This window comes from Diorhabda carinulata, chromosome 3 (assembly GCF_026250575.1).
Source record: "Diorhabda carinulata isolate Delta chromosome 3, icDioCari1.1, whole genome shotgun sequence".
NCBI classification, from domain to species: Eukaryota; Metazoa; Arthropoda; class Insecta; order Coleoptera; family Chrysomelidae; genus Diorhabda; species Diorhabda carinulata.
Window position 1 is genome coordinate 25465442 of NC_079462.1, and position 17668 is coordinate 25483109.

At 31.3% G+C, this 17668-nt stretch overlaps 1 protein-coding gene across 1 annotated transcript in view; it reads left to right on the top strand.

Moving 5' to 3' along the window:
• LOC130892035 (uncharacterized) overlaps window positions 1–17668 on the top strand; it is a 341323-nt gene that overhangs the window by 178297 nt on the left and 145358 nt on the right. The window lies entirely within an intron of this gene.

Genomic DNA, 17668 nt, shown 5'->3' on the forward strand with positions numbered 1-17668 from the left:
GTTAATTAATCATACTATTGATAAATGGATTGACAAAATTATTGAAATTTGAATGAATCCCAAGTATAGCTAGGAGTAAATATTATATACTCCATTTTGAGCCTATCTCAACTGCTTGTTTCTGTTCTTTATCTATAAAAGAGCGACTAGCACAGTTTTTTTTCAGCAAGCTAATAGGCCATCAAAACACTAAGGACATTATCAATACAAATGATTTGCACATGAAAGAAAAGGATTCCTAGTAAAATTACTGTGTCGATATTTGTCCCTTCATTTTGTACACATTGTAGCCTTCATATAAAAGTGCAGGTTTCTAAACAACAACCATACATAACAGATAATTCAAAAACTCTAGAAATATGCATCTACCGTTTATATCTTCTGATACGTATAAACTTAGATGTTTATTCAATGGAAAGCAATGACCAGGTTGGTGGATTTGCGTAGTGAAAGAAAAACTGTATATATTAAACATCTACTTATCGAAAAGTTAATTTTCTACGTCTACCAGGTATATTTATGGAATTAAATGACTTTAATTTGTACGAGTATATGCAAGTTTCATATGAATGGTACATTTTTACAGTTTACGATAGAAATCAAGCGTTCATGAAAAAGCTTATTTTACGATAAGCTTGATTTGACAAATGGCAAGTATAATTGCTTTTGAAACACTTGACACTTTTACTGAGTATTTTTGTTTCAAAGTTCCGTTAGAAAGGATGCTTGATATTTTTTCAAATGTATGTGCATCATCACTCTGTTCATATGAAGTAGAGTTAAGTAAGCTCTTGATGAATTATTTTAATTGTACCTCGCTGGGTGTTATCTTTATCACGTTACAGTTGCCAGATATATGAGAATTGTTACTTAAACAAGAAAAAAGCCATCAAACAATAGTTTATTCTGTAACCCTTATGGTTTGACTAATGTTTTCTTACAAATTGTAAAAAATGTAACAGAAAAAAACTCTTGTCTGTCCTATATTGGCTTTGTTGACGCTATAAATTTAGGTAAAACCAGAAGCAACTGAATAAATAGCAGACATAAAATGAGAGTTAAAACAATGGTTGTGACAGCAATAAAGAAGGATGAATACTGCTAAAGTCCGGAGCTTCGTTTCCTCTAATAATTAGGATCAAAACCAACGATAACCATAACGCTACAAATCCTTTTATAAGACTATTTGGATATACAAAACACATGTTAACATGCATATATTGTCATTATACAACCAATTTGTTAAAACAGAGCATTCAAATCGGATAGAGGGTTATGGAACGTAAATTAGTAACTAAATCTGTGTTTATGTGCGAGACGTAAAGTCTGCTTATTAATTTGTGACTAGCTTAATTAGTATTCACATATAAATTGATTTTTTTCTTTATTATACTGAAGTCGATTACCTTTTATGTCTTGAGAGTATAATATGAGTTTTATATGCGATCAGTATAATTAATTCCTATTGCTTGAGTTAGTCCAATGAGCTATGAAACCTATTTACATTCCAAAATTTCTTAAAAAACAAAATAAAATTGAGGACAAAGGAGACGACAAAGAGACGACAGCTTCTGTATACATATAACTTTCATTTCAAACAATTTTCATCTAGTGAACTGTTTTAAGATAGGGATATTGCGTCGTTTTTGCCATTTTCTAGTATATTGCATGATCAACCTTATCTATATAAATCATTAAGTAGTAAATTTGAACAAGTTCCAAAAATGTACGAATGCTGATCCCTTTGCTCCGCACACACATACAATAGATAATTGGCAAAGATATTATTTTTATTTTTTAATATAGGGTCCATCGAGTTAATCCATTGAGTAGCGTATCTAATGCGTCTAAAAAGAAACCTTTGCAAACCACTGATTTAACTTACACATGGCTTAATCATTTGAAGTAACACGTTTACCACGCAAGTCTAAGAAAGAAACTCTGCAGATTCCTAATTTATAAAGACGATAGTACACGATTTTCAGTTTTCTTATGTGCATTTGTTAACATTTGTGGTAATCCACCGACATTTTTTTCATGTTCAGTTCGGCAGTAGGTATACGAGAAGCAATCTATATATTTTGAGATGCTACCAAAGTAGAGAAGGTACAGCTGCAGCAATTAAATTGAGGTTGGACATAAACATCAAGCAGTTAAAGCAAACTGGTACACCACAAAATGTTTATTTGCAGTTCTTGAGTCAGTGAATATTAGCGGGTTAATGTTTTATTACTAAAATGCATCGTCAAAATATGTGAATGTCATTGGACATCGACTTTATTCTTCTAATTGGGCCATTTGTGATTTGTGGTTATTCTTCAACCTGCACATGTACGTGGTAGACATTCCAAGACAGACGATGATATCCATTTTGATACTGAGATACTCGAATTCGGGAATGTGTTGTGAGCACAACAGGATCAGACTTGTAAGCTCCTATTCCTATTTCGGTACATAAAAGCTTACAATGTGAGGTTATCCTAAATTGTTGGGATCGGCTCTACTACATTTAGTATCAATATATTTTCCATATATTTTTTTGATTGATATTCATTATTTGATTCAAATTACGGATACCTGTGAAATGGAAAATTATTGAGAAGACCAATTGTATTCTTATATTCAGGCGACAATATTCTATTTGCTCGTATGAGTTTTTCCGATAACAAAATTGCCTCAGCCTATCTATCCTCTTTTGAGATATCGCTCCTACAAGCTTTTGAGTGATATTGAGCTATTATTGTTTTTTAAAATTAATGACAATAATTTGAAATATTGTAAATTCCAAGTAAACGTAAAGATATGATTATCGCTATTTTTCAACATTCCTAACGTGGTCAAATTAGCATCCGTTAAATTATTTATCAAATACGTTTCTTTAAAAAATTGTTACAAAATTTCTTTTTCGTTTGAAAAGCGTCCTTACTCTTTTAGTTTCAATTATGAGCCATATCTGAATAGTTTCTGATCTAAACAATAAACAAGACACTCAAACTAGGCGCGATAATGTCCTCTGATATAAATATATATCCTCCAAGTGAATCTTCAGAGTTCGGAAACAGGAAAATTGCACTGGGGTCGAGATCTTGTGAATAAGGTGGATGATCAACCAATTTGAAGTACAATTTGTGAATTTCAGTTATGGCAATCAACCAAGTGTGAGAAGGGGCGTTGAACTAATGGAAAAGCCCTTCATTTTTCCTCAAATTTCTTCCTGTACTTTATTAAGCAATGATGCGTGATAATCTCCTGTTATTACTTTATCTTTTTGAATATAGTTAATGAACACAATCCTAAACCGTCCTTGCCGGGCCGTTTTAGGAGCGAATCAGTTCTTTTTAATCTAATATCTTAATTGTTTTTTCGTTATCCCCATAGTAGTGAATCGAGGCTTCATCGATAATTACGAATCGATACCAAAAAATCTGACTGATTTTGCTTAAACTGCGTAAATAAAATATGAGTAATGTACATTCGAATGTGCTTTTAATCCAAAGTGAACAAACGCGACACCCAATGCACACTTATCATACCCAAGGATAATTCTCTTCGGTGGGTATATGTCAAATGCGTTCTTTCGATATGCAGATAGTCTTTTTAATCTTAATCCGGTTTTTCATTATCATTTGTTGAACTTTTCCGGTTAAATCAATGGTTGTCGCATTTTTAGCCAAACTGAAAGCTGGTTATCAATAAAGTTGATACGGCCATATTTCATATCAGCAGCCTAGAATTTTAGGGTAGGAAATTATGGTGCACAGTCTATGTGCACAACCTCTCAATTTGCATAGGTGTATTACATCACAAAAATAAATATTTAATGACAGGTTCATATTTTCCATTTTCAGAAAAATCTTCACGACTAGCTTGTAAGATTGTTAAACAAAAACTAAGCCAAAATAGCCAAAATTTTGGTGAGAATATTTGAGCAAATATATGTTCCAGCTTATATTGATAAGTGCTGACGTCTTCACGTAGATGTCAGACTTTGTAGCTATCCCTCGTAAACTTCAATAGTAGGCTGATGTCAAACTCTATTGATAGTTACAAAATGAAATACAACTGGGGTTTAGTTTGCTAACTTTCTTCATTAACTATTCGATACTGATAATGGAATTTGACACAGAATTCAGTTCTCGGACATAGAAATGTGAAGGTAGAACAAGAGAATCTGAATGAAATTGATTAACGCTCGAAACACGCTCTAGAAATCATGTTAACACCTAAATATTATTGGATGCACATCCGTGTGGCGAGTTTTAAAATAGCAGCAATAATATGCTTTCCACATCCAATCTCTTCAAGCTCTTACAGCTCGAAATTTTTCTCGGTGAATAACATTATATATAAAATGAAATACAACGAAATCCTCTCAATTTCTATAACATATTTTCCACGGATGGGATAAGGTTTTATAAAGTATGATAAATTATCAAAATAATCACCTATGGCATGCAATATTATTGAACACTGTTTTAAGAATGTTTTGAGTTAATGTATGGATTGGAATTATAGGAGACAACTTAATGAGGTCACACTCTCTACCTCAGCCGTTAAATGGTTTTCTCGATAATTCCTCGCAACTACTCAATATTAGATAGAAGACGTAGTTCGAGTACAATAAAAGATGAAAGCGAACTACTTATAACAATAAAAATTTGCACCTAAGTTCCTCTATTTCATATTACACTAGTGCAGCTGACAGCTATATTGACCTAAAGTAGTTTTTTAGCTTCATTTGGGCACTTTACAAAGTGACAAAAGTCCGATAAAACGGAAACACAAATTACCATTCAGAAAACAATCGAGTTTTCAATAAAACTTGATTTCAATTAGTTAAAAATGATATCATTTGAGGTAGAAAATAATAGAATATCATCTCAAAAATCACTTCAAATATTTAAAAAGCTCATGTGTGAAAAAACTAAAAATATAGGTGCTAAAATTTTCTATGAATACTCGCTATGAGTTATCCAATTACATTGCTTAACTGTGTATCATATTAGAAATTTTATAAAAAATCTATTTCGGAGAAATCTGACCTCAGCAGGTATTGGAGCTATTCAGAACATATACCGAAAATCAAAAGGTGTAGTCAAGATAAGAAGTACCATATCGAAACCATTTTCGCATTCGAGAGGTTTGCGACAAGTTCATCACCATTATTATTTAAATCATACTTTCAGGAAGCTCTGAGTAGTTCGAGAACTAAAATTGCAAGAATGAGAATTGAGATAGAGGGTAGGTGCTTAACAACTCTATTTTTCGCAGACGACCAAGTTATTATAACTTGCGACGAGAACCATGCAGATAGTGTGCTGAGAAAATTGGACGAAGTAAATTTGGTTGGAAGATGAATATGTCAAAAACAGAATATCTGCCGGTAGAAAGCACACAAGGAGTCCCCGAACTATTAGACGATATAGACAATTTCAATACAAAGGAAGCATGATTTCGGAAGAGGAAACAATAAAAGAAGATATGAGAAAATTCTGGGATCATTGCTTTAGTCAAAAAAATCAACCTAAACACAAAAATGACAATATACAAAGTCATAGTTAAGCCCATTTTAACATATGGATGCAACCGATAGACAGGAGAAAATAATAGAGGCTGAGGAAATGGACTACTTGAGAAGTTCGTGCAGGATATTCAGAACAGACCATATACGATGAAGATATAAGACCAAGAACAGGTCGAGTCTACACGACTTCAGAGAAAATACCGACTAAACAACCACTCTAGTACAGATATGTGATGAGGATGGAGCAAAACAGGTAGCCGAAGAAAGAAGACGAGGAAAACACTCAAGGACTTGGAGAAAGAAATTTAACAGTCTATGAAAGACAAAGCTATCTAGGAACACGAGTGGATAGATAGAAAAGTGTGGTGCTGAAATGTGGGATGCGACAAAGAAAGCTGTATCACCCCCACTGCATATGTATATATAAAAAAAGCTGAAGAAGTCTCCACATTTTTCATACGAATGATCTCGGTTATGTTATTTCTTATATATACATTTGTGATTTTGAAGGTGGAAATGTAATCTGTAAAAATGTCAAGAAAACATAGATTAAATTTTTTTCTATTGGTTGAAAAGCACGTTTAGTAATTATAAATATTTTCAACTTTTATTATGTAACTCATTGGTTATGTGTTTGAAAATGCAAATTCCAGATTTTTTATCGTCTATTGTTATAACCTTTTTTTTGTTACAATTTCATCAGATATGATTAAAAACCATATTATAGAAAATCTCTACGTTTTTTTAAATATTTATGTCTTCCCACTTTTTGAAAAATTCTCGGAAATTGAGTGGTTTGAAGCAGTTTTCAATAATTCGCTTTCGTTCAAATGAAAATATTTTACTATGAATTGCTAAAATATATACAATTATATGGGAAAATGACTTTTGATTGACAATTTTCAACCTCATTTCATCGGGCTACAACGTATGATCGTCGAATTAAAATTTTTCTTGTTCTGAAATTGACTGAAATTCCTAGGATATCAATGTTAATAGTCAATTGAAACTATATAATCTGATTCCCATAATAATCAATTAGGGAGCAGACTTCCTTTAATGTCATTTCAAGCAAGATCATTTCACAATTACTTGATGTTTTGCAACGAATGAAATTCATTTAGTGAAGGATACCAACTGTGAAATTATTTTATTTATTGCACTTTCCATGTTTTTGCAGGTTTTATCAATATCTGCAAAAGTCTCTAGTTATTTGAAGTTTCTATCATTTTACTCACACCAATTATCTGTTGAAGATTAATATCTACTTATTGGTTTACTTTAAATTAGCCTTTCATAATATTATGCATGAAGTATTGGAAATATGGTTTACATTAATTTCGCAGCCACTCTTTCCAATTTATTAATATTATTTTGCGGAGTCCATCATGTGATTTAATTGTATCATAGTTTCAGTTGGTTTTTTGTGCAAAAATACATATCAAACTATATAAAACCACTGATGTAGAAAACAACGTTTTGATGAAATTGAAGTGAACCTAAAAAATAGATTGACAAAAAAAAATTATTCAAAGAGCAAAAACGTATAGGACGCATAAATGTAATTAATTTTGAAAATTGTGTAAAGCGATGTTCAAAGTGTAACTGAAACTATCGGCGATCCGTGAATAGGATATTTATGAAATTAATTAATCGTATTATGTCCTCGTTATTTATTCAAAATTTGGTAATATTGCTTTATTGTATGAATTAAATATGCTTTTGTTCAACCGACACTATATCACTAATGTGTGTATATACATTATATTTTCAAATACCATTGCATTCCAATTGGCGCTACGGTTCTTGAAGAACCTTGGCCTGCCGAGCAAATGTCCTCCATTCTTCTCAATGTTGTACTTTTCTCCGCCAGATTCGGACACCTAGCTCTTTTAGGCCCTTTTCGACGTCATCCTGCCGTGGTCGTTTTAGTAGTTTGCTTTAGCGTGAGAGTTATTGCCTTTTTGGTATGTTTCTTTGATTCACGTTCAATAAACGCAAGTAGTTTTATTGATATCATTATCTACAGGGTGTTTATATATTCGACCGACAACGCTCTACCACAGAGAGATCTCAACAACTGATTTTGATATAGGAATACGAACCCGTACGGGGTTTAGTTGCTGAGATAAAGGGTGTTAAAAATTTTAAATCAAAATCAAAAATTTGCTATATATCAAGAACGCCTTTAAATTCTATCAAATTTGGTGACCAATATTCTCCTTAATAACGTAATATTTTGACATGAACAAACTTTGGGACAATTGAACTAGTGGCGCGCAGTCAGAGTTAGTTGACACTTTTTTTAAATTACCTTAATATTTCTAGTTAAAAAACTAAGAGTATATGGAGAAAACTTGTTCGGATACTACCAATGCGTTTGGTTTAGATCAGTCACAGACCACATTTTCACTCTAAGGGAAATGCAAAGAATAGGGTATAAATACTGCCAATTTATTCAGTCTTCATAGATTTCCAAAAAGCATACGATACTGTGAACAGAAACTATTTGTACAGCATTATGAACGATCTTAGTATTCCAAAAATGACACTGGAACATACAAAAACGAATGTGAAAGCAAATCAGAAGAAATGTTTCCAGATCAACACAGGACTAAAACAGGAAGATTCTTTATTCACTACGATGTTTAATATAGTATTAGAATGGATAGTTAGTGAAATATGTTTGAGAGAACAGGGACACTAAAAACAAAAACAACACAAATACTGGCACCTCGCAGACGATGTAATAATGCGAAAACAAGCTTAAGGAAACCTGCAGGTCAACACCACAAAGGAAAGATCAATGAGAAGTTTGTTAGTATAACTGAACGAAAAAAAGGCAATCGGCTTGGAACAAGTTTTAAGTTATTTATATCTTGGGGTGGTTATCAAGGACGACGATGACGATGGGGAAAATCTGGAAGCGAGGATGATGAAGTAATGTAAACAGTTTGGAGCGATGAATGTGATTCCCAAAAATCTACAGAAAGACAAAGCAAAGGAAGAGAAGATATATATATGGGAAAGAAAAATACTTAGAAGGATACTAAGCAATAAAAAGGAGGAAGATTTATGGTCTATTTGGAGGAGCAGATCTAAGCAAAATAATGAGATTCAAAAGAATAGAATGGCTGGTTCACATATAAAGAATGCCAAATCTTAGGACAACAAAAAAAATAATGTACATAAAACAAGGAGGAACAAGAAAAAAAGGAAAACCAAGGAAAAGATGGACGCAGTGGTGATGGAAGAGAAAAACAGAGAGAAATACTTAATTGTTAAGACATTGTTACAATTTGTAGACAAAAGCTTGTAAAAACTAAAAAACAAACGTGAAAATAACTAAATACAATAAAATTTCAATATACAGAAGGAGGTGAATATTATTATTAGAATAGAAGTCGTTTACAGAGTAGAAGGCAGTAAATATACCTTCAAATTATTGTGAAATGCGGAAAAGGGAGAGCCAAGAGGTAGAGAGGAATTTAGAACTGGAAAATGAGAGCAAAAAATAGGAAAGATTGGAAGGAACTCACTAAAAGGCCTGCGTGAAGCACTTATATATGTTATGTGTTTAAACGTAGATACGAATAGACAGACATATTTATACTATTTATAAAAATCATTATCATTGGTTTATGTTATGCATTCTATTGAAGCGCCTCCATTATAACCGTTATTACTGTTTAACCTCAAAATTTTAATGTCTATAAAAAATTCTTGTATATAAACAACACCGCGAACCACAGGCATACTCTTTTCATAATGTTTGTTATATTTTCAGAAATTTTAAACAGTACGTCAGTCAGTTATGTGTCGACATGTAAAATGGTTTTTTTTTTAAAATGGAAAATTCACCGAAGCAAAACTAAATTCTCCGGATGTTTGCGAGTGAAAATTACCACAGCCGCATTAACGTACAACAGCACCATAATTATTACAATAGTCTACAACAATAATAATTATCCAAAGTATTCGGATGCTGTAAATACGGATAAGTGGATTAGGGAAACCAACTTAACACTTGTTCTGTTCTAGTGAATTTGTGTTCATCGAGTGTATATTCTGAATAATGGGTTCAGTTTATGAAAATATTGTTACTGTGACTGTGAAATAGTTTTAATCACAGTATAATTGTGAAATTACTCTATAACTTTGGAAAAGTAGTGTGGTGGTTGCGTGGGATTGTGTTTGCCGTCGTGACTAAAAGGTGGAAAGACGACGATTATTTTTTTTGTTTATTTTTAATTTAATTGTGGGCGGGCGAGTACAGATGCAGCTGCATTATTCCCTATCGTCGACCATTTGGCTGGTGAAGATATTCAGTTACACAAAGGAAAGCAGCTCACACATCAAACTCTGGCCTCTACTTCATGTTTTTATGCTCAATCATGCTTGAGCACCGCACATGTTTAGCAACAGTATTCAATGAGGAAAAAACTAAGAAACATAAAAAGTCAATGAGAGACTCTGGCAATCGCATAGATGGACTATTTAGTGAAACAATTGTGGAATTGCCAAGATGTCAAGATATATAGGAGATCGACAGAAAGCGATAGGAGAAAAACTCTAACTTATATTTTGATTATCTAATAGTCCAAAAACAATAATGAATACTTACATGAATGATATCAAAAATATACGTATAAAGAAGAATAACGATAGGTAAAGGGGACAACCCAGAAAACTCCTCTACACGTTTTTTTAGGTGATAATATAAGTAATTTAGTTAAAGTTGTTCGCATGTCTTTCAGTGAAGTAGTGTACTCTGCTCTCAGTTGTCCTGCTTCTGATGTATGTGAATGTGAAATCAATGTGTGGGCATATGTATCCCCGGTTTTGAAACATATTAATAATTAATTTTAGTCTGAACTGCTGAATGAGATTTATTTGTTCAATGAAATATAAATAATACAAAATATAGTAAAGAGCCTTCAGTCATTCACAAGCCTCATATTGATCCGAATAACTAAATAGAAATTGTCTTTAGGAATATTGTATGAGTGAATAATGGATTTTGATTATGTGGTTTTGAGAATATATATTCATATATATTTTACTGAACGAAACAGATATGACAAAATTCAACATATTACGAGTATGTACTTAGAAAACTCTTAGATTCTTAATAAAAATAATATCGTTGAATCCACTATCGTTCAAATTAAAGATGAATACAAAATGTTCGTTATGCAATGAAGAATGATGTGATGAAATAATTCGTCAGTTTTTGAGAAAAGTATTGAAACCTCATTTTTTCTGTAAATTAAGTCAATGTTCCTTTTGCAACGAGATTAAATCCTGAAAAGTCAATTTTGTTCACATTCAATTAGAAAAAAGCATTATTTTGGAGGAGTGTTTCTCTGTAAATATTGGATTCCGACGTGTTATTTTTTAGGAATAAATGTGAAAAACCAATTGTTTGATCAAATTTTACTTAAAAAAGCATTTGTAAAAAATTCCGGGTTGTGCTGCCATTTTATGTTCATATTAAATTGAAAAAAGTTTTGACCAAACAAACCAAGAATAGCAATTTTTTGGGCAAATAAAATCCAGAAAAAGCATTTTTGTCATCAGATTCTGTTATTTTTTTATTAAATCCAACCAATTTGAATCACATTGAATGTAAAACTGAAAAAGGCTTGTTTAGAAAAGACATTTTTGGATAAGACGAAATTTGAAGGAGCTATTATCCATCCGCAAAAAATAAGGAATAGCCATTTTTTGACGAAAATGAACTTGAAGAAGCTTTCTTTGATATAATTAGAATCGGAGGTCTTGATAAAGTCTTTTTGGGCAACCGAACTCAAAGGTAGCATACCGTTTATTGCGAACATTTAATAGAAGGGAACCATTTATCAACCAAATGAAACTATTTTGGAAAGAGAAGAGATATATCTATGGAGCAGTATGTTTTCTTAAATTCTCATTAAGAAGCTCATTTTTAACCAAAAGAAAGTCAGGAAAGGCGTTCTGATAAAGCACACGGAGTGACAGCTTTTCGAACAATTTAAATATTGGAAAAGTCACTCAACTATTTCTGTACACTTGCTTTCTGATAGAATGCTAAATCAAATTCAAAAGGTGACAAGAAAACAAAAAATCATCTATTCTGCATTTTTATGAAAATTGACGTTGAAACTCCAACTAATAATTCAATAGCTTAACGACAAATTCGACGTTTATGTTAAGAGGCTATACTTACACAATACTGCAGGTGGTTTGTAATTGGGCTCCGAACGATAGCATTTCAGATTTCAACCCATTGATTTCGTTGAAAAACATAGGATCACACGATGTAGGATGTCCAAACTGTGAATGAACGATATCCACATGCTTTCATTAACAATTTGATCCTTTTTTTAATTTCCAATATTAACATAACGTTCCCATGTATTCTCATAACAATTCTAATTATCACACTGTTCATTGTTACCACAAATATTGATGATGACAATGTTTTTAGACTTTTTCAGGCATTTTTGAATTTTTCCCTCCTCTTACTTCAGGAAATATTATAATAAAAGAATTAACAAAATCAGCTCAGATGTTTCCAATATTTAAGCTTAGCAACACATTCAGCGATTCATTTTTTTATTTTAGAAGATATTGTTGTTTTCGTAATAGGACACATCATAGACGGTGTTACCATTTTATATATAATTAAAACAAATTGTATTTTACTATTTCCAATTATTTTCAAATAGAGATATATCAGTCACAATATTTTTTTGTTCATCTTATACATTTACTGCTATATTATGAGACAATTCAGAACTTCCTATACATAGTTATTACAAACTTTTCTTGATCAAATTTCTCTATTCGATTTACTCACCACTTATATTCAAGTCACACAAGGTTTTCTATTACTCATGTAGGTACACCTTTGTCAACATATCTTTCGAAATATAGGCAACAACCCAAGGAAAAGGGACCAATAAAATGATACTTCGTCCTCTGAATCATTGAAAAGGCTGATTAAAATTATAAATTAGAATTACCGGCGATGTATCTATACAGAAATTCAATTTAACCCTTCAATAGATAAGAAAATAAGCGTATTAACTCCAATTAAAGGATCAATTAATTTGAACAACGTTTTATTTGTGCCTTCCATTCACTGAAGCCGAATACAACTTCCTGAACGAATCTTCAGCCGGGGAAATGAAATTACAAAATTCAGCTTGTAGCTTTTTGGTTTTAGGTATCTATAACATAATATTGAATTATTTCACTAATTTATTTAAGGCTTCAAGAAGTCCCGTAGTTACTTGCCTTACAGATATCTATGAAATATTCAACCCAATTCTCCTCTTTAACCTGACTTGATTCATTAAGTTCTGCTTAACCCGGGAGCGGTCGCACGTATGTAGACGTACAGTAGATTAGATTAAAAAACTAACCTAACCTAATCTAAGCTAACATTAAGAAATTCAGATTATAATAATTTATGTTCAATTTTTGTATATATTTGGAGACAAAAATGTGTGACGGTAGTTAAATAAATATAATAAATACATTTTTTATTAGGAAAATATAAATTATATTATTATAATTATAATATGTTCAAACAATTGACGTATTAGAGCCAGATTAACAATTTTTCTCCTTTCTTCTCTAGTGTCATCAAACTTTATGGCTCGAAATAAAGTGTGAAATCGTCTTATAGCAGCGAAAAATTCGGATCACTACTCCAAAAGTTGTATGTAAATGACGACTTCTAACGACACCTGCCATGTACAAAACACCAACAAACGCATTTATTTCATCATAATATGTGGGAAGATGATCCCTTTCATCGTTGAAAAATAATTTCTAGCAATCCAAAATCGAGGTGGCATTTTTAGCAATTGACCTAATTCCTGGCAACTTTGTTATAATATTTGCTTGTGCTAAATTCCATCCCATGTGGTCTATGCTTTAGCCATAACATCCCATTTATACCAACCATTATTGGTACTCTACAAGCCATATTTTCCATTTAAAATTTCTCATTTCATTCTCAGTTCACTAACGGTATTTTCATTTACCTAATCTGAAGAAGCTCTTTGATGTCACTATTCGAATTCACTGTTTCTATACCACTAGGAATTTCATCATTTGAGAGGCTGCTTTTCCGTTTCAGGATGGTCATGGAAAAAAACCCGCATAGTAAAAATAGTAACACAACTTACTTCACGATATTCCGCGCTGGTGTATTTGGTCGCGTCGTTAGAATTTTTCTATCAAAAGATAATACGTGTTAGATTTGATCCAAGAAACATCAGCACGTCAAAGCGGACAACGCGGAACTAAGAGGCACTTCACGTACTCATGGCTAACACTGGCCTTGAGGCACTTTGCCATATTGAAAAATTTTCGGAAGAAGTACTTAGGATAATCATAGAATGTTGGACTTTTTCTAACAACGCGACCGCTCTCGGGTTAAAAATCTGAATTTGAGGTAGATTATTCCTTGGTCTATTCCAATTTTTGGTCGGTCTTTCTAATTGTTCCACCTTCTAATTAAATAGTGTGTTGAATGTTATTTAATGTTATATTTTTAGTGAAATATCTCATCTCTAATGATCTGCCCTTGTTAATCAAGATTAGGAACGTAGGAAAGGGATGATTCTGCAAACGTATTGTGGTCGAGAATACAAGGGATGGGATTTTCGGAAGGTTATTGATGCAAGTTGTGTTGTATCCTCACCGTTCTATCAGTGAACAAAAGCGAATCAAAAAATACTTTATCAAGGATTCATTTATCTCGAGCTTGTCGTTCTAATGACGCCATTAATAAAAATTGGATAAAGTACATGTATAGAAATAAATTGTCAATTATCTACGTACGCACATATACATCTAATAATATATTTATTTCAAGATGTTCGTATTATTTGTGCGGCCTTATAATTGAAATATCATATTAGTGAAAAAAAAGTCGGACAAAATTGATGAAAAACGTTAATTGGAGTAAAATTCAAGCTACCTTGAAATTAATCTGGATTCGGTAATACACTACACCACACATACTCGTAAATCAAGTACTTTGAAATATTAAGCCAGTGGGAAGAGCGCTACAATGGAAAATAATTGGTCAGTAACATGCAACATTTGTCAATAACAACGTACCATTATCCCTAACAAAATTTGATGATATTTTCGGATATTTTATAAAATATAATAAGCATAACTAATTCTTTATTGACCAAAAAAGAATAATACTTTCTGTAACTGATGATCGAAATTTACGGTTTTCAAATAGGAGATATTTGTTTAGTTTCACTTACTTAAAATTTAGCTTCAGCTATTTTCTGAATAAAATCATATTTCTCATATTTCATAGTCCAATAATGGTCTCTATTACATGATTTTTATAAAAACTAGCTTTTTGTTGAGTTCAGTCAAAGCTTTTCTAAATATCATTAAAACAATGGCATTCCTTATCATTACTTGACTTAAAATGGTTCTAAAAGCTCAGCTTTATCAAAACTTTCATTTTTTGTATTCCATTTTGTCAACAATTGGGTTTTCTCATTTTAATTTGATCGAAAATGTTTTTTTATTAGTTTTTCTTGCTTACAAGTTAGATCTAGATATTTTGTGGATTCATTTTTATTTTCCATGTTTCATAGGCTAATATTTGGCTCTATTGGGTTGAATTTTCTGAATATAAGTAACTCAAAACTAAGTTTTCTCAGAAGTAACCTGATTAGAAATGTATTCACAAATTAGATTTCTCCAAAAGATGGATTTGCCGAAGTCTATTTTATCCTAATTAGCTTTTCTGCTTTTTATTTCATTTAAAATATATTTTTTAAAGTTACAGCTACTTATGAAATAGTTCTAGTTATAGTTTCTGAACACAATTCATTTTTCCATGTTCTATAGGCCAATAATTGGTTCTGTTAGGTAAAATTATTCTAAAAATAATAGTTGTTGGTTTGCTTATATGAAATCAATTATGTTGACAATTGGTTTTTTCAGACGTAAATCGGTTAAAAATGTCTTTTCGGTATCAGTTTTGTTACAACTTAAATTTTCATTCAGTCAAAACTAGGCTCTTCTAATTTCTAGTTAGTTAAAAATTTAGTTTTTCAAATTTCACTTTGTTAAAATTAGTTTTAGTATTTTCTGGTCCACACACAGATATGTGAATGGCAGTTTTGGAAAGTGCAGGGTCATTGATGAGCAGACTATAGGTAATAGAATAAATACTTATAGATTGAGTTTTCAATTTTTCCATATTCAACTATATAAATAATTATAGGAGTGAAAGGAATATTTCATTAAATTGGTCAATGACACATGTTATTATGCTAGCTCATATATTTTCAATTTACTCTGCATTTGTTGATATAATAGAGAATCTTATCAGGAGCGATTATTTTAATAGGAATTCTTAGGATTCTCTTCGATAATATATAGTAATTTGTCTTATAACCAGATAATTTCATGAATATAAGTTTTTTATGTCATAATAACAGTTCTATTAGAATGATTCACTTGTGAAATTTTTGTATATTTTTATTTTCATAAATTTTTTGAATCACGTTTTATTCTTATAATAAATATTATATATAGTCCTTGAATTGATTTTTAAAATAAGTGATCGCATTGCTATAAGTTATTTAGATGATTAGTGCTGTATTCAACATTATATCCTTATTTCTGAATATTTCAAATCTATCTACTTTTCTTCTCACCTTCACTTCACTCTTGGCTGTATTTATATGCGCTTATTTCGAATTTTCATTGACTATTTCCTCGCTAATAATAGTTATTTATGATACAAGTGCGTGAAGTGATACTTTTGCGCACGAACTGAGAAAATTAAAGGCACAAGGGTAGCTGAATGCACGATAGTACTTCACGCACGAGTATCATATCATTTTATCTTCGAACACATTAAAAAATACTTTCATGAAATATACTTATATCAATGTTTAAATTTAAATTTATTGTAATTATATAATGGGACCATAAAGTTGCTGACTTCCATTGCCAATGAGTTGACTTTTTTAAGAAATATGCAGAAAGAGTTTTTCGTGTAGTTTTTGATTTTTTATCAAATTCAAAAATCGCCATATGATTTCATGTACATGTTTTTTTCGGAAAAAGGTTTTGAGTTACATTTTATGCAATTTCTGCAATTTCAAGAGGACTACAATCAGATTCTTCTTCATTTTTATTTATGTAAACAATCAGTGTTTTATCAATCAAAATTTGAAAAATATTTTACAAAATGACGATAACTTTTCTCACTTCTTAATGACAGTATAACATTTTTACAATTACAGTACCTTTGATGGAACATACAGTACAAAATTATCTAATGCAACTTGATAAATATTTTACATTATACATCTTATGTGAAATTTCAGTATAAGATTTGACTATTTCTGAAATCTTGAAATATAGCTGTGAATAACACAAAAGAAGATGGAAGTAGTGTGATAAGAATCAAATTGAATTGTTAAAAATCAACATACATTTTTCTACCAACACTAGCCTGGCGAAGGATCCGATAAAAGCGTTTCTGCATTTGGAGACACAAACTGATCTTGGAGACAGCTCGTCAGATAAAGGGAAATGTAACTGTTGGTGAAGTTATAATATGAAATTTGTTGTAATTTGAAAATAAGGAAGTATCTATAGTAACATAAAACATTTTCTAAAGTAATAAAAAGTACTGGCGGTTGGCATTCCCTAAATAGGTAGTTGAAAGGCGTACATTTTGACAACACGTGAAAATGAAAATATTTTCTATTATCGGAATTGTACTTTTGAAAAACTATCATGAAATATTAAAGATAGCTTCTATATTATTTTCTTCACTTTGCTTTGATGGACAGCAATTGATGCTTATTATTTCTACATTTGACACTCGCTTCATATATATTTATTCAGGATTCATTTTACTTAATTTTCTATTAAATTAGATCAATTTTTTTCTGACAACCAAACAATACAAAATAAAAGGATATAATGAAGCTATACAAGTCTGACTGTCACAAAAGCTGCCGGTTTTTACGATCAATTAAATTATTCCTGGGTAGTTATTTTCAAATTCAGCCATACCACATACATTTATACGGAAAATGAAAAAAATTCACAAAAGCAAGTAGTGGCGATTTCAATAATACTTCCTCAGAT